The 18508-nt window shown below is 39.7% G+C and overlaps 1 protein-coding gene across 9 annotated transcripts in view; it reads left to right on the top strand.

Annotated features, from left to right (window-relative positions):
• Positions 1–18508, top strand: part of MTA3 (metastasis associated 1 family member 3) — a 226700-nt gene that overhangs the window by 87206 nt on the left and 120986 nt on the right. The gene's annotated exons all lie outside the window — the stretch shown is intronic.

Genomic DNA, 18508 nt, shown 5'->3' on the forward strand with positions numbered 1-18508 from the left:
GGGGAGTCAGAGAGAGAGGGAGACACAGAATTCAAAGCAGGCTCCAGGCTCTGAGCTGTCAGCACAGAGCCCAATGTGGGGATCGAACTCAGAGACCGTGAGATCATGACCTGAGCCGAAGTCGGAAGCTCAACCGACTGAGCCACCCAGGCTCAATGCTGCACCCTTTTTTTTTTTTTAATTTTTTTTTTAACGTTTATTTATTTTTGGGACAGAGAGAGACAGAGCATGAACGGGGGAGGGGCAGAGAGAGAGGGAGACACAGAATCGGAAGCAGGCTCCAGGCTCTGAGCCATCAGCCCAGAGCCCGACGTGGGGCTTGAACTCACGAACCGCGAGATCGTGACCTGAGCCGAAGTCGGAGGCTCAACCGACTGAGCCACCCAGGCGCCCCAATGCTGCACCCTTTAAAAGGCCCTTCATAAATTCCCTTGGCATAACATTATCAGTATTTTTTAAAAGTTTACTTATGTAAATAATCTCTACACCCAGCGTGGGGCTCGAACTCACAACCCCAAGATTAAGAGCCATATGCTTTGCTGACTGAGTCAGCCAGGTGCCCCTGTTAGTATTTATTAAATTTTAACATTTCTTAGATGTAAACTTGTTTTTGTAGTTTGAGTCTTTTTTGGAGGAGGGAAAGGCAGAAGTACTTAAATTCCAAGAATGCGTATTTTCAAGTTGTTTTTAGGGAAAAGACTTTCTTCTGCCCTACTTTTGTCCTTAAACTATTAAAAAAGAATGGGGAATAAAATCATTCTTGGTAGAATAGAAATGTTATGTGATGAGCTCTCATTCTGATATAGAAATAGAATGATGAAATACCATTACATGTTTACTCTAATCAGCAATTGTTTTCAACCCACATTGGAATTTGCATTAATGTTTTAAACTTGCAAAGGATGTATTATATTTCACTGGTGGAAGACCTTGAACTGCTAAGGGCTAGGTTGCTATATGATGTTGAAAGCTTATTTATTTTGTGTTTTCCGTGTACTGTGTTTGATACTGCGTATCAGATCAACTCCTGACTTTTTTTTTTTTTAATTCCCTTGAGTGAAAGATAGAGGGTAAACTGCATCTTAGGTTAAATAAGAATAGTTTAGAGTTCTTACCTCGATTAAAGGGTTACTTTTCCAATCATACCACTTTATGAGCCTGATCTCCTCTCCCCACTGCCCATAGTTTAGTGGAAAAATTACATTTCTTCACAGCCAAATTAAACCTTTCTGTTGGCCAGTATTTATAGATCTTGGAATAAAGTATAGCTTTGGACACCATCTGATACAATATCTTGGTTCTATGTAGCTTTGTTGCATAAATACAGATTTTTTATAAATTCATTCTTTTTAGCACAATTTTTTTTTCCACGATCTCTTGCTTTGTCTTGTGTTTTTTCCCACTCTTGACATTAGTCTTTAAAGCTGCATGAATATTTTCATTCTGTGGGGACTTGTGAGTCTTTGTGGCAAGGCTGTAAAAATAGCTGGTTGGCCGAACTTGCTTTTACATTTAAGAGTATTGGAAATGCATGTGGGTGAAACTATGCTTCCTGGCAGGAATTAATTTCAACCTGGTCGAAAAATTATTAAAGGTTAGGATACTGGAAAGACATCTCTAGAGATAGCAAAAATAAAAGATGTTATTTCCGGTTTTTATATAATTTATTTTGCCTTTCAGGTGTAATATGGTTGACTCCTTTGTTGTGTTTTTCTAGTTTAAGTAGCAAGTCCATTTCCTTTGTTGAGGTTTGTTTTTCAGATTACTTCAGCTTTGTTTTCAGATTACTCAGTACTCTGTATAGTTGGGGAAATGTTTTCTTTATTTTCCCTTATTTGAAAAGACTTAAAAAAACTTGCTTATGACTGTATATCTTTTCATATAAATGACTATAAATAGGATAGGAAAGGATGACAGGATTATAAGAAATTTTGAGAAATTATGAAGCTCATTAGTGAAAGGCTCCCAGAGGGAAATAAACTGCAGAAAATGTCTGTAAGAAATGTTATTGTAATCCTCTACTCTGTGATTGATTCTTGTTTCCATTTTGTCCATGGTAGACTATAAATCTTCTGGTCCTTGGTTTCCATATGGCTTAAAGCTTTGAAAAAGGTTATATTTTATAGTATGGGATGGCTCATCTTTCTTATATTGGTAATTCATATGTCACATAATTCACAACTGTAAATAGAGTGTACCATTGTAGAATTATTTTTGATTGTTTAGTAGTTTACAGAGAAAAAGGAATCGAAAAAAACGCTTCAGTGACTGTCCTAGTAAATAAATGTACCTTTTTTGGGGGATTGTCTTTTTTTTTCTTTTTGTATGATTCAGAGAGCATGTGTATACAGTTTCTAAGGTTTTTAGTAATACATGTTCCCAAAGAGCATTCCAGAAAGTATGAATCAATTTTACTTTCATGCTTTGCTGTCATTTAGTCTTCTCCTGTATTGTAGAAGTTTCATAGTTTTAGATTTAACATTTAAGTTACGACCCACTTTCAATTAATTTTTATATGTAGTGCGAGTCATCCATACCCAAGTTCCTTTCTTTGTGGGGCGAGGGGCGTGTGCATATCCGGTTGCTCCAGCACCGTGTGTGGGAAAGGTTTGCACTTTCTCCGTTTGCACTGATTTTGTGGCTTTGTCAAATCAGTTGGTCGCATATGTGTGGCTCTGTTTCTGGCTTTTCCGTTCTGTTCCGCTGATCCATTTGTTGCTCTTCTTGCCAATAACCTGCTTTTGATTATTGTAGCTTTTTAATACTTGAAATCAAGTAACATTAGCCCTCCAACTTTGATTTCTCATTTTCAGAGTTCTTTTGGCTGGCTATATTCTGGATCATTTGCATTTCCATCTGAATTTTAGTATCAGCTTGTCAACTTGTAGAAAAAGCCTGCTGGGATTTTGATTGGGATTGCGTTAAATCCATTAATCAATTTGAGGGGAATTGACATCTTAACAATGTTAGGTCTTCTAATCCATGAACACAGTATGTCTGTCAGCACTGATGATTTGTTCCTTTTTATTGTTGAGTAGCAGTCCATTGTGTGGATGTACCACCATTTATTTATTCACTCATCTGTTATTGGACATTTTACTTGTTTCCAGCTTTTGGCTACTACACATACAGTTGCTGTGGTTATTTGTTTACAAGTTTTTGTACAGACATACATTCTCTTGGAGTAGAATGGCTTTATCCATGCGATAGGGGTATTTTTAGCTTTTTAAGAAACCGTGAACTGTTTGCCAACATGATTGTACCATTTTATATTCACATAGGTAGTGTAAGAGTTTTGGTGCCTTCACTCTGCCTACAGTTGGTATGGGCAGTCTTGAATTTAGGCCTTCTATTAGGTGTGTGGTAGACCTGGTCAATTTTACTTTTCTTCGTCCTGGATATTTTCCTATTCCTGTAAATCTTAACTGAGTTTTGTTCTGGGATGCACTCAGGTTACTTGGTAACAGTTTGATCCTTTTGGTTATTGTGTTTATGACTTTCATATCTTTGCTAAATGAACATGGAGCAGTCAGAGCTCAATCTAGGGCTTAATTGTTCCCCATTACTTAGGCAAGACTTTTCTGTGTACTCTACCCAATACGCTGTGAATTATGAGTTTTTCCAGTGTAGCTGTTTGGGAACAAATCTGTTCATGGCCCTGTGTGATCACTGGGCACTGTTCCTTCTGATTCTTTTCTAATGATTCTTTCCTTGGCTTCTGGTAGTTTCTTCATGTGCTTTGATTGGTATTGAGATCGAGGATCACCCCCTCCAGTGTCTAAGTTTTCTTTGTTCTTTGGTACTGTCTTTTGCTCTCTAGTTGCTTTGATCTCCCTGGTTGCTCAGCTTTGTCTCCCTAACTCTGGGACTCTGCCAGGCTTTGCCTCAGTTTCTTCTCCTTCTATTGTTGCCAGGAAATTCTCTCAAGGCAGTTAAGTAATGTTAGGGGGCTCATCTCTTGTTTGCTTCCTGTCTCTCAAGAATTACTCTTCTTCATCACCTGATGCCCAGTGGTCCAGTGTTAAGAAAACTGGTGTTTCCTGTATTTTGTCTGCTGTCTGCTGTTTAAATTGTTTATTAATTTTGAATTGTTTTGGTTGTTTCCGACAGGAGGGTAGATCTGGTCCCTGTTAATTCATTTGTCCAGAAGCATAAGTCCTAGTTCTTTAAAAAAAATTGTTTTAAGTCAAGATATAAAATACAATGGAATGGGTGAAGTGTGCAGGTCAGTAAATTTTCTAAACATGTGTACATTTTTATGTACACATAAAATGTACTCAGCTCTGGGTGTGGCTGGGTGGCTCAGTTGGTTAAGTGTCTGACTTCGGCTCGGGTCACAGTCTCACCATTTGGAAGTTGGAGCCCTACACCAGGCTCTCTGCTGTCAGCATGGAGCCCACTTCAGATCCTCTGTCTCCCTCTCTCTCTGCCCCTCCCCGGTTTGTGCGTGCGCTCTGTCTCTCTTTCTCTCTCTCAAAAATAAATACACATTAAAAAAAAAACAAACCCACAAAACCTCCATATTACTACTACTCAGCTCAAGATAGAGAATCTTTCTAATACCCTATTGGATTCCTTATGCCCATTCCTGGTCCTTACTGCCCTCTGCCTCCCGCAGGTAATCACTGTTCAGATGTCTACCCACCATCTGTTAGTTTTGCCAAGTTTTTAATTTCATCTAGATGGAGTACCTACAGTATTTGCCCTTTTTTACCTCACTTTTTCCCTTAGCTCCCTGCTTATGGGATCCATTGGTGCTCTTGCTTGTTATCACTTGTTCCTTTCTCTGGCCCAGTAGTATTCCTTCTTCTGTTGATGGACATCTGAGTGGTTTCCAGTTTTTGGCTCCTATGACAAAGCTGCTAGGAACATCTTGTACAAGTCCTCTGGTGTATTTAAACTCTCATTACTCTTGGGTAAATACCTAGAAGTGGAATTGTTGATTTATGGGGTGGGTGTAAATTTACTTCGGTAGATATTGCCAAAAAATTTCCCACAGTGGTCCAGCCAGTTTTTACTTTGTTTGTTAATGTATGGGAATTCCAGGTGGTTTATGTTCTTAATGAGATCTGGTAGTTTTAGTCTTTTAAATTTTCACCATTATGAGACCGTAAGTTTTCTTTCATTAGACCAAAGGGTCATACTCAGGTTGAGTAAAATGAGAGCTAGGGTGACCAACCATCCTGACGGGTTCTCTGAACAGAGAACTTTCAGTTTTAAAACCAGGACAGTTCCAGTCACCCTAAATGTGGCTCTCCACTGATATAGTCAACAAGATGTGAAGGTAGTTGAAGAAGGAAATTCTCATGGTCTAGCCAAGTTCAAGTACAGATAAGGCCTGGGCCAGCCTTGTGCAGTCTTGCGTTCTCTAGTTTAAAAATGATGCGGACCCACCCACCCCTACCCCCCCTTTCCTTCAGGTCTCACTTAACCTATGCTTCTTCACAGAAGGCTCTGCTGGACCCTCAGGCTACATTAGTTTCCTCTGTCATGCTTCTGGAGCACCCTACAGAAGTTTATAATACCACACTTGAGATAATAAATTTTTATCTGTGATCCTGGGTCAACTATAATCTATCAGGGAAGGACTTTTTTTTTTATAAGTATATTTATTTATTTTGAGAGAGAGAGAGAAGAGAGAGCACGAGTGGGGGAGGGTCAGAGAGAGAAGGAGATAGAGAATCCCAAGCAGGCTTCTCACTGTCAGCTCAGAGCCCTACATGGGGCTTGAACTCTGGAGCCATGAGATCATGACCCGAGCCAAAATTAAGAGTTGGACACTCAACCAGCTGAGGCCCGGAGGTGCCCCATATCAGGGCAGGACTTTTATGTCTTCCTCACAGATATCCTCAGAACACATTGGTAGGCACATGAATAAATTTTCTCTTTCTTTCTTTCTCTCTCTCTCTCTCTCCTTTCCTTTCCTTTCCTTTCCTTTCCTTTCCTTTCCTTTCCTTTCTTTCCTTTCTCTCCTTTCTTTTCTTTCCCAGGAAAAGGGTAGGGTTGGGAGGGGAATAGGTCCAACATATGACAGGACTGATCATTGGGAAATTTCTTAGCCATGAAAGTTTAGTTGTGATTCCATTGGTGATTGAAAGTGACTGGGGGTTTTGTGTTTCGTTTTTGTTCTTTTAATCAAAGCAGAGGAGAAAGGTGAGTTGCGTCGTAGGAAGATAATGGCTTCTGTGTCCGTAATGATTTGGGGAGGATGGTGGTCTGGTGATGCTGGAAAATTTAGTTACTTCTAATCCTTTTGTTTTGTTACTTAAATTTAAAAATTGATAGCAAGTGGGAAAATGCATGGTGGCATGTTAAGGCTGTATAAAATTCCAGATGGACTTTGAATATATTATAAGATTGGGCAGCCTTTGCCAGATGCAGTGTTCTTTGAATAAATAAATGTAAAGCAGAAATAGCTTAAATTTCTGATGGGATCCTAACTTGCTGTAGAACAACTTATGAGTCATTATATCATACAATGTGAAGATAAAATTTGTAGCAGGTTTCTTAAATTCAATAAAGTAAAAAAGTCTTGCTTCAGGCAGTTTTTATTTTTCTTTTCAGGTTAGACTTCAGTTAGTAATTCTTTTGCAGAGATCAGTCATTCCTGAATGTCTTTCAGGGTGGTCTGGAGGACAGAACAATTTTCATAATAACTCTAAGTTGTCATTTAATTGTTCCACTAATTCTCTCATGAGTACGTAGCTGAGATTTTCCAGAGACTATATGACATGCAATGGCATCATCACTCTCATGATAATGTGGACTGTGTGCTTGTAATTTCTTGTGTTTTAAAATTTCTTCATTTTAAGGGTGCCTGGGTAGCGCAATTGATTAAGCGTCTGACTTCGGCTCAGTCATGATCTCATGGTTTGTGAGTTTGAGCCCCACATCAGGCTTGCTGCAGTCAGCGCAGAGCCCGCTTTGGATCCTCTGCCCCCACTCTTTCTGCACCTCCCCTCCTCTTGCGCAGGCATTCTCCCTGTCTCTGTCTCTCTCAGGAAAAAAAAAATTTCCTCATTTTAATTTCTTTTTTTTTTTTTTTTTTTTTTTTTAATTTTTTTTTCAACGTTTTTTATTTATTTTTGGGACAGAGAGAGACAGAGCATGAACGGGGGAGGGGCAGAGAGAGAGAGGGAGACACAGAATCGGAAACAGGCTCCAGGCTCCGAGCCATCAGCCCAGAGCCTGACGCGGGGCTCGAACTCACAGACCGCGAGATCGTGACCTGGCTGAAGTCGGACACTTAACCGACTGCGCCACCCAGGCGCCCCTCCTCATTTTAATTTCTAATACAGTATTGGTAGATATAACACATTAAACAAACGCTCTTTGAGGTCTTAGGGTTTAAGATATAAGTAGTTCTGAGACTAAAAAGCTTAAAAACAGTAGAGATTACCTACAAATAAAATCTTTTTCAAAAAAAGTGAAAACAGATTTTTAATTTGTTTTTATTTTAATATGACTTGCCTTCATAATGAAGAGCCATTTTTTTGGTAATTTATTTTTTAAAGCTTATTTTTTTATTTTGAGAGAGAACAAGTGGGGAAGGGGCAGGGAGAGATGCGGACAGAGGATCCAGAGCAGGCCCCATGCCCATGAACCATGATTATGACCTGAGCCAAAGTCGGATGCCCAACCAACTGAGCTACCCATGTGCCCCAAGAACCTTATTTTAGAATATAGGAATTGTTTTCCAGATGTCGAAGATCATATTAAATTTCATTTAAGAAATAGTAATAGCAGAGGTGCCTGAGTGGCTCAGTTGGTTAAGCATCCAACTTCAGCTCAGATCATGATCTCATAGTTGGTGAGTTTGAGCCCTGCATCAGGCTCTGTGCTGACAGCTCAGAGCCTGGAGCCGGCTTGGGATTCTGTGTCTCCCTCTCTATCTGCCCCTACCCTGCTCTCTCTCTCTCTTTCTCTACCTTTCAAAACTAAGTAAACATTAAAAAAACCAAAAAAACCCAAAAAACAGAAATAGTAATAGCAGAGTGCCTGGGTGGCTCAGTGATCAAGCCTCCAGCTCTTGATTTTGGCTCAGGTCGTGATCTCACAGTCATTAGATCAAGCCCTGTGTCAGGCTTCATGCTGGGTATGGAGCCTGCTTAAGATTCTCTCCTCCCTCTCCCTCTGCCTCTCTCTCTCCAAAAAACCAAAAAATAAAAAACAAACAAAAAATAGTAATAACAAAAAATATATAGTAATAGCAGTTTTTTTTTTTAAATTTTTTTTTTAACGTTTATTTATTTTTGAGACAGAGAGAGACAGAGCATGAACGGGGGAGGGTCAGAGAGAGAGGGAGACACAGAATCTGAAACAGGCTCCAGGCTCTGAGCAGTCAGCACAGAGCCCGACGCGGGGCTCGAACCCACAAGCTGTGAGATCATGACCTGAGCCGAAGTCGGACGCTCAACCGACTGAGCCACCCAGGCGCCCCAGTAATAGCAGTTTTTAAAATCTAATTCTGTGTTAGACATTGTGCTAAGCAATTTATGTGCATTATCTCAATCCTTACAGTAACCTTATGAGGGAGGAAGAATTATGTACACATTTTACAGATAAAGAAACTGAGGATTACAAAAACTAAATAACTTGCCCGAGGTCACATAACTGGGAGCATTTGATACTAGACTTTGGATTCAAGTGTGACTCTGAAGCCTGATCTCCCATCCACCTTGTTAGATCTTGAAAGAATTGTGAAAAGTGGAGCCCCTTGAACAGTAACTTTTTGGTAGTTACTCTGTGTAGTGTTTATGTCTTAACTTTGTGCATCTGTCTGTCCTTGCAGCCACTCACTTGTGTTACCTGATAATTCTTACCCAGTCTCTTATAAACATTTCTTGAATCCCCATGAGTAAAAGAGCATGAATACAAAGATAAATGGCCCAGCTTTGTTCTCAAGGGACTCTAAATCAGATGGACTGTAGTACAAGACATTCTGTCACAAGTACGTAAGCTCATGTGGGTTCTGCTTTGTGGCAAAGAGCAGGGGATTCTGCTGCATGGAGATTGGCGAAAGTCTGAATAGATCAGGTACCATATCTCAGAGACTTCTTTCAAGTTTACATTTGATCTTCTTACTTCTGGTAACTTTTCATCTACTCCAGTATTCTCTCTTGTTTATATCATGTGTTTCTTTCTTTCTTTCTTTCTTTCTTTCTTTTTTTTTTTTTTTAAGTTTCTTTTGAGAGAGAAAGAGCAAGCAGGAGAGGGGCAGAGAGAGAGACAGAGAGAGAGAGAGAGAGAGGATCTCAAGCAGGCTCCACACTGTCAGCACAGAGCCTGACAAACTGAGAGCATGACCTGAGCCAAAATCCAGAGTCAGACACCTGACCAACTGAGCTTACCCAGGGGCCCCTCATGCATTAAAATAAAAAATTTTTTTAATGTTTATTTATTTTTGAGAGAGAGAGAGAGACAAACAGCACGAACAGGGGGGGAGCAGAGAGAGGGGGAGACACAGAATCCAAAGCAGGCTCCAGGCTCAGAGCTGTCAGCACAGAGTCCAACGCAGGGCTCTAACTCCAGAACTGCAAGATCATGACCTGAGCTGAAGCTGGATGCTTAACTGACTGAGCATTTGTTTACAAAAGCATTGGACTCTTAGTTCCTGCCTGATTTTGATCTCCCAAGCCGCCCTACTTTTCTATTTTGCTCTCTTCCTTTTTTAATTTTCAAAACCAAAATTTATTTGTATATTTAATATTTATAAATATGTATATTTATTTGCATATATTTCAGAAATTGGTTAATGCCAGTTGAAATTTACATTTTTGCAAGGTGATAGAAAGAGATGAAGAAAACAAAGATATAGGTTAAAGAAATTATTATCAGGGCACCTGGGTGGCTCCGTTGGTTAACCGTTGGACTTTGGCTCAGGTCACGATCTCATGGTTCATGAGTTCGAACCCTGAGTTGGGCTCTGTGCTGACAGCTCAGAGCCTGGAGTGTGCTTCAGATTCTGTATCTCCCTCTCTCTCTCTCTGCCCTTCTCCTACTTGCTCTCTCTCTCTCTCAAAAATAAATAAACATTAAAAAAAGAAAGACATGATTATCAACTATAGATGTTATTGCCATGAAGGAAAAAAAATAGAGCTTAACCTGGATTAGAGTTTTGGTACAGGGAAAAGGACTGTTACCCTTCTGTTGGGTCCTATTACTTTTTATTTCAAAGTATTTTTAGGAAGCAGAAAAGAGGCAATAATGTAGTGTTAATATGAATCTACCAGCCAGGTTTGTCTTCTCTTAATATTTTCACAGATTTGCTTCAGATTCTTATAGTGTCATGTGTATGCCTTCCCAACCCCATTCCATTCCTAGTTTCTCCATAGGTGAATTGATGTCTTAACTTGGTGTGTTTTTTCCATTCATGTTTTTATATTTTTGCTATACGTGTGTGTATTTTTATAGAGCACTGTTTTTACATTAAAAAAATAAATGTTATTGTACATATGTATCCTTCTACAGATTGCTTTTTTGCTCAACATCAAGTTTTTGAGATCCATGCATGTTCGTACTTGGAATCATTCATGCATTTTTAGCTACTGAATAGAATTTCATTACATGACTGTACTGAAATTTATTCTTTTGGCCTTTTTTGCATTGTGTGTTTGTGTATGTTTTTACAGTCCAGAGGTCTCTCTCTCTCTCTTTCTCTCCCTTTTTTTTAAATAACTATCATGCCATGAATTCATAGGTAATGGGTTCCAGCAGCTCAGGCTCTTTCCACAGGTTCTGACAAAGTGCACTTCTCCGGGTGGGGCAGGTTGGGGCTTCAGTTGAACCCAAGTACCTTTGCCTTTGGTGTCCTCCTTTTTCTGATCATTTTCCTTCACGCGGTTCAGGAAGCTGTCTCTACTCTTAGAGTGCTTATTACTATGCTCAATACGTGCATTAATTCACGTGGCAAGAATCTTGCCCCAAACTTGCCGATTTACAACAGTGCCAACAGCATGCTGGCAACACTGTAGACTCTTCCAGTTTTGCCACGGTAATAGTTGTGGGGCACTGCTTTTTGAACAGTGCCCCTTCCCTTGATGTCTGCAACATCACCTTTCTTGTAGATGAGCATGGATGTGGCCACAGGAACAGCTCCATGTTTTCTAAAGGCCTAGGGAACATACAGCAGGTGCTGCCTCTTTCCCTTTGTGCTGGTCCTTCTTTTTTTTTTATTTTTTTATTTTTTTATTTTTTTTTTTAGCGTTTATTTATTTTTGAGACAGAGAGAGACAGAGCATGAACAGGGGAGGGTCACAGAGAGAGGGAGACACAGAATCTGAAACAGGCTCCAGGCTCTGAGCTGTCAGCACAGAGCCCGACGCGGGGCTTGAACCCATGGACCGTGAGATCATGACCTGAGCCGAAGTCGGACGCTTAACCGACCGAGCCACCCAGGCGCCCCTGTGCTGGTCCTTCTGATGCATTCCTGGAAGATGGTGGCTCCGCTGACCTTTTGCATTTTATTTGACTTTTTTCTCAAGTTTAGCTCTTTTGCTTTTGGATAAGTTCATGTCCCCTATAATTCGTCTTTTAAAAAATGGGGCGCCTGGGTGGCTCAGTCGGTTAAGCGGCTGACTTCGGCTCAGGTCATGATCTCGCGGTCCGTGAGTTCGAGCTCCATGTCGGGCTCTGTGCTGACAGCTCAGAGCCTGGAGCCTGTTTCAGATTCTGTGTCTCCCTCTCTCTGACCCTCCCCTGTTCATGCTCTGTCTCTCTCTGTCTCAAAAATAAATAAACGTTAAAAAAAAAATTTTTTTTAAATAAAAAATGTATATAATTTGGTAACTTTTAGTATAGTCACAAATTTGTGCGACCATAACCATTATTTAATTCCAGGACATTTTTATCACTCCGAAAAGAAACCCATCCCTGTTATCAGTCACTCCCCCATTTCCCCTCCACCCAGTCCCTAGCAACTACTCATTTACCTCCTGTCTCTGGATTTGCTCATTCTGGACTTTTCATATAAATGGAATCATATAGTATATGGCCCTTTGTGTCTTTCACTTTCATAATGTTTCATTTAGTATAATGTCTCAAAGTTCATCTATGTTGTAGAATAAATCATCAGCACTTCATTCCTTTTTATGGCTGAATAATACTTGGTTTATGGTAACTATGTTTAGCAGTCTGAAGAACTGCCAAACTGTTTAACAATGCAGCTGCACCATTTTACATTCTCACCAATAATGTACAAAGATTCCAATTTTCCACATTCTTGCCAATGCTTGTTATATCTTTTTGATTGTAGTCATCCTAGTTGGTTTGAAATATCTCAGTATATTTTGATTTGCATTTCCCTAGTGACTAATGATGTTGAACATCTTTTCATTTACTTATGGGCCATTTGTATATCTCTTGGAGAAATGTCTGTTGAAATCCTCTGCCCACTATTTAATGGGTTGGTTTTTTTTTTTTTTTTTTTTAAGTGTTGTAAGAATTCTTTATATATTCTGGATACTAAATTCTTACCAGAAACATGTATGCAAATATTTTCTCCCATTCTGTGGTGTGGATTGTTTCTACTTTATTTTCTTTTTTGTAAGTAAGCTTTGTGCCCAACATGGGGCTTGAACTTACAACCCCAAGATTGAGTCACATGCTCTACTGATTGAGCCAGCCAGGTGCCCCATCTCTAGTTTCTTGATAGTGTCCTTTTAAGTACAAAAATTTTAATATTCCATTCATAAATATTTTTTGGTTGCTTATGCTTTAGGGTGCCATAGTAAAGAAACCATTACCTAGTCTAAAGTCATGAAGGTCTATACCTGTATTTTATCTAAAAGTATTATAATTTTAGCTCTTAAATTTAGGAGGTTGATTCATTTTGCATTCATTTTTGTATATGGTGTGAGAGTGAAACTTCATTCTTCATTCTTCATAACCAGTTTGATATTTGTAGGAAAAAAATTGTGTCATTTGTAGAATAAAGATATTTTCCCACAACAAATTGTCTTTTAAAAAAAAAATGTTTATTTATTTTGAGAGAGATGAGGGGGAGGGGGACAGAGAGAGAAAGAGGGGGAGAGAGAGAGAGAGAGAGAGAGAGAGAGAGAGAGAGAATCCCAAGCAGGCTCCACTCCACACTGTCAGAGCAGAGCTGTTGTGGGGCTCGATCTCAGGAACCTAAGCTGAAATCAGACACTGACTGAGCCACCCAGGCGTCCCGTGAATGAATTGTCTTGATACTTTTGTCCAAAATCAGTTAACCATAAATGTATGAGCTTATTTCTAGACTCTCTTCCTCTGATGTATATGCCTGTCCTTATGCTAATACCACACGGTCTTGCTGTAGCTTTGAAATATGGAAGTGTGTGAGAGTCCTTTTAACTTCTTTTTTAAAATTATTTTGGCTATTATGGGTCACTTATATGTCCGAATGAATTTTAGGGTTTGTTGGTCAATTTTTGTGAAAAGACCGCTGAAATATTGGTAGAGGTTGCATTGAATCTGTAGATCAGTTTAGGGAGAATTGCCATTTAACCATAGGAAGTCATTCAGTCTGTGAACGTAGTCTTTCCATTTATTGATTGATTTATTTCAACAGTGTTTTGTAGTTTTTAGTATGCAAGTTTTGTCCTTTGTTAAATATTTTTCTAAGTATTTTTTTCCTATTGTGCCATTGTAAATGAAATTGTTTTCTTTTAAAAAAAAATTTTTTTTTAACGTTTATTTATTTATTTATTTATTTTTTAACATTTTTTATTTATTTTTGGGACAGAGAGAGACAGAGCATGAACGGGGGAGGGGCAGAGAGAGAGGGAGACACAGAATCGGAAACAGGCTCCAGGCTCCGAGCCATCAGCCCAGAGCCTGACGCGGGGCTCGAACTCACGGACCGCGAGATCGTGACCTGGCTGAAGTCGGACGCTTAACCGACTGCGCCACCCAGGCGCCCCACGTTTATTTATTTTTGAGACAGGGAGAGACAGCATGAACGGGGGAGGGTCAGAGAGAGGGAGACACAGAATCTGAAACAGGCTCCAGGCTCTGAGCTGTCAGCACAGAGCCTGACGTGGGGCTCGAACTCACGGACCACAAGATCGTGACCTGAGCCGAAGTCGGATGCTTAACCGACTGAGCCACCCAGGCGCCCCAAAATTGTTTTCTTAATTTCAGTTTTGGATTTTTCATTGCTAATGATGGAAATATAACTGATTTTTCTTTACTGATTATTTGTCTCTAAACTGTCAAACTGTTTTTCTTCCTTCAGATAGTTTCCTGAAATCTCAATTGTCACAAAATCCTTCTAATTTTATTCAACTTGCTTATTCCTTTTTTCAAAACTTTTTTTCTCCCTAGGCAAACTTGAGTTACATCAATACTGAGCTATTTTCAGTCCCAATAATATGCCTTCAAACATTTGGATACTTGTTAAATGCATCTACAGACAAAAACTTTTAACCACCTGCTTTTCTGTATGGTCTGTACCAGTAACATCTTATCATTGTGGGCTGATATTCCATTAAAATAGAGACCTAAGGAAGCTTGGGAAAAGTCTGTGGAGGGCTCTCCTCCTGTCTACTTCCCCCTCCACACCTCCCAACTAACTGGAAGGAATTATTAGAATGCCAATCTATTCTGAAGAACACCCAGTTTCAAGTCCAGAAGTACCTAGAATCAGTAATGACTGCTCCTTCCTTCCCTTCTGTCCCTTGTTCAGATACCTTAATTCATCAGTGGCTGGCTCTGGTCTTGTGTATGTCACATGCCCATTCTTTAGAGCTTTGCCCAAGTTCCTGATTGTAACCTACTGCTGAAAAGACTGATCTCCCAAATCCCATAGCTGGACGTTCTGATATTCTGGACTATTTGGCTAGTTTGATTTGCTCTCTGATCCCCACTTCTTGGACACTGTTTGTACTCACTTTGTCCCATCCCCTCTCAGCCTGCATGTGTAATTAGCCTTGCTGAGATTTTTGGCCATGGCTTCTTTCTCATCCTGCAGTCTAAAACTTTGAAATTTGTAAGAGCGTTGGTGGGTTGTGTATTATGTGCCCCATACTACTAAAACAGAAGATATTAGTATTTTTTTAAGTTTATTTATTTTGAGAGAGAAGAGAGCAAGCGGGCGCGAGAGGGGGAGAGGGTCAGAGAGAGAGAGAGAGAGAAAGAGAGAATCCCACGCAGGCTCCGTGCTGTCAGCATGGAGCCTGACACAGGACTCAAAAACCATGAGATCATGACCTGAGCCCAAATCAAGAGCTGGACGCTTAACCGACTGTACCACCCAGGTGTCCCAGAAGATACTGATATTTATATTGCTCCTTAAAGTTTTATACAATCCCCATTGTTCAGTTTCCTTCTCTACTCTTTCTCCCCTCTATGCTTCCAGTCAGTGCCTTATTACTAATAAACTGTATGGAAAGTTTTCCAGCTGTAAAGAAAGTATAGTAACTAATTTGGTATCAGTCTCTCTTACCATGGTATAGAGTATGGGACTTATATTTCAATAACTGTTAGAAGGTAGCAAATTTGATGTTTCATCAGCTTGGTAAAACGGTTTAAGAAAAATTAGGAATATATTACCATGTACTCCATTTCTGATGATAATTAGGTCTTTTTAAATTTTTCATTGCCTAAATGCCGGTTTTGCCATTGTGACCATTTAATGTTTTTAGGATTTAATGGCTTGAGAATCATTCCTATTCAGAAGCCAATGTAAATTTATAAAAATATGTAAATGAAATTTAACTAGTACATTTTGAAAGGTGACTTTTAGGTACAGTTGTGATTTCGGTTTTTGTTGTGGTTGCACGTAAGAGATTCTAGGCCTTTTCACCCTGCAGTAAGAGGTTGTATAAGGGAATAAGATTTGCTGCTCTTATTGGTAAAGTTTGTTGTGGTTTTAGCTGTACAGGGTACACATTAGAATTCAGTTAGCTTGTGTTTTACGGAACAACAATTTATCAAATCCTAATTAAGTAAAGGGTATAATTTGATACGTGATATTTGCTGGTGCTGATATTGCTAATGCAGCAGTAACTTCATTGATTCCACTGGTGAAATGCCTATGCAAGTAAATGGCTTTTTAGGGCTGTGTTTCTGTTTGAGTAGTTCATTAAAAAGAATATTCAAAGAATTTTAAATCATTTTAGTCTTTTTTTGGAGCTAGGTGAATCTTTCTCTAAGTCAGTTTTTCAGGTTCATTTTCAATTAAAGGGTTTTAAAAATTTGAAAGCACTGTAGAAAAGATCTGATGCTTAGCCCATTCATTATCCTTATGCAGTTCAAAAGCTCTGCTATAACTAGAGAATTGTATGTGGTAAAATCCCTTTTGTGGTTCCGGGTCCCCAAATAGGAACTTAGAAGAATAGGGAGAAATATAACACACGTGTATATATTTCTCTGTGTCTCTGTGTGTGTGTTGCCCATCAGTGTCCCAAAATTAAAGTCTCTGAGTCCTAAACTTAAACTCTTCCTGCATGAAGAGCAACCCCCACCCCCACCGCCACCCCCTTCCAGTAGTATCATTGGCTGAGTCCTCAGTGCCCCTGATGTTCCCACACAGTCTGGTCCAAGTAAGACTGCAGAGGATCTGTGAGCCCTGAGAGCTTTTATATTAAGAAATTTTTGTATCTAAAATTATTTTGAATTATATCTGTAAATGACACTGGTCATTTTTTTTCTTTAAAAAGATTTTGTTTTTAATGTTTATTTTAGAGAGAGTGAGTATGAACGGAAGAGGGGCAGCAGAGGAGGGGCAGAGAGAGAGAGAGAGAGAGAGAGAGACAGAATCCAAAGCAGGCCCTAGTCTCTGAGCTGTCAGTGCAGACCCCGACATGGGGCTCGAACTTAGAAACTGTGAGATTATGACCCAAGCTGAAGTCAGACGCCTAACCGACTGAGTCACCCAGACACCCCTTTAATAAGATTAGTAAATTCAGCTTTTAAATTTTTATTACTAGTGTAATTAAAAAAATTTTTTTTGACATTTATTTATTTTTGAGAGACAGAGAGAGACCAAGTGTGAGCGGGGGAGGGGGCAGACAGAGAGGGAGACACAGAATCTGAAATAGGCTCAAGGCTCTGAGCTGTCAGTGCAAGGCCCGACTTGGGGCTCAGACTTACTAACCGTGAGATCGTGACCTGAGCCGAAGTCGGAAGCTTAACCAACTGAGCCACCCAGATGCCGCTAATATTAGTTTTTAAATGTTTATTTTTGAGAGACAGAGACACCAAGAGCAAGTGGAGAAGGAGCAGAGAGACAGGGAGACACAGAATCTGAAGCAGGCTCCAGGCTCTGAGCCGTCAGCACAGAGCCTGACTTGGGGCTCGAATTCACGAGCCATGAAATTATGACCTGAGTCAAAGTTGGATGCTTGACTGAGTCACCCAGGTGCCCCTAAATACAGTTTTTTTTAAACTTATGTAAAACTTTGCTATCTCCTGTCCCTTGCTTCCAACGCTGCTTCTCAATAACTTCTGCTCACGGCTTGTTTCCAACACTTCAACTAGTGCCTGTTTGGGCACTTAATAAATCGTGGTTGAATGAAAGAAAGATTGTTCTTACTCTGTTTCCAGACTGATAAATAATTTACAGTTTACAAGCACAGCGTCTAGGTAGCTTAGTCGGTTGAGGGTCCGACTCTTGATTTCAGCTCACGTCATGATCCCAGAGCTGAGCCCCATGTTGGTCTCTGTGCTGAGTTTGGAACCTGCTTGGGATCCTCTCTCCCTCTGCCCCACTGCTCCTATCCCCTGCTCATGTGTGCACTTTCTCTTTCTCAAATTAAAAACAAAACAAAAAAATCAAGTATGGTTCTAGGTTGACTGTCATTTTCCCTCTTGGATAGCATTGCTTTAGCATCTTAGGATGGAATAGTATTACTATTCATGTATAATTCCACACTGATTCTAGTTTCTTTGCATGTGACCTATGTTTCTTTTCTGTAAGCGTTCGTGATCTCATGTTAGCACTTAAATAAATTAAGAAGTGTGCCAGAAATTCAGTTTGGATGGTCCTCTTCCTCAGTAAGGGGAAATGTTCTTGAATCATTTCTTTGATAAGTCTTCCTCCACTCCCTCTCCCCACCAAAAGAGATAATGAAATGTGTTTTCTCTATTGTTTCTGTCTGGAACTTTTATTCCTGGGATGTTGGACTTTATAAGGTATCTTTTAATTTTTTAAAATCTGTTGGTTGTCACGTATTTATCTCTATGTCTTTGTGTTGAAATTTCTGGGAGATTTCCTAATTAGTACCTTATAATCCTTCTACTAGCTTTTTTGTTTGTGTTATCAAATTAAAAAGTATTATCTTATTTCTTGTTTTCTGATTGTTCTCTTTTTAAAATAGAGTATTCTGGGATTTAGTTACAGTGTTGTAGATGGACTTTCAACCTTTCCTCCTGGCTTTGTCTCTCGCCTCCTCCTTTCTCACTGTACTTTTTGGTATCTTGAGGGTTAAGGCACCTCAAGCTTTGTGCTTGCCTCTTCCTTGCATCTGTCTATACATATATAGATTGTCACTTCCTTCTCTTGGCTAAGCGTATACTTTCTGTTTTG

This window comes from Panthera onca, chromosome A3, assembly GCF_046562875.1.
Source record: "Panthera onca isolate mPanOnc1 chromosome A3, mPanOnc1 haplotype 2, whole genome shotgun sequence".
Taxonomy (NCBI): Eukaryota; Metazoa; Chordata; class Mammalia; order Carnivora; family Felidae; genus Panthera; species Panthera onca.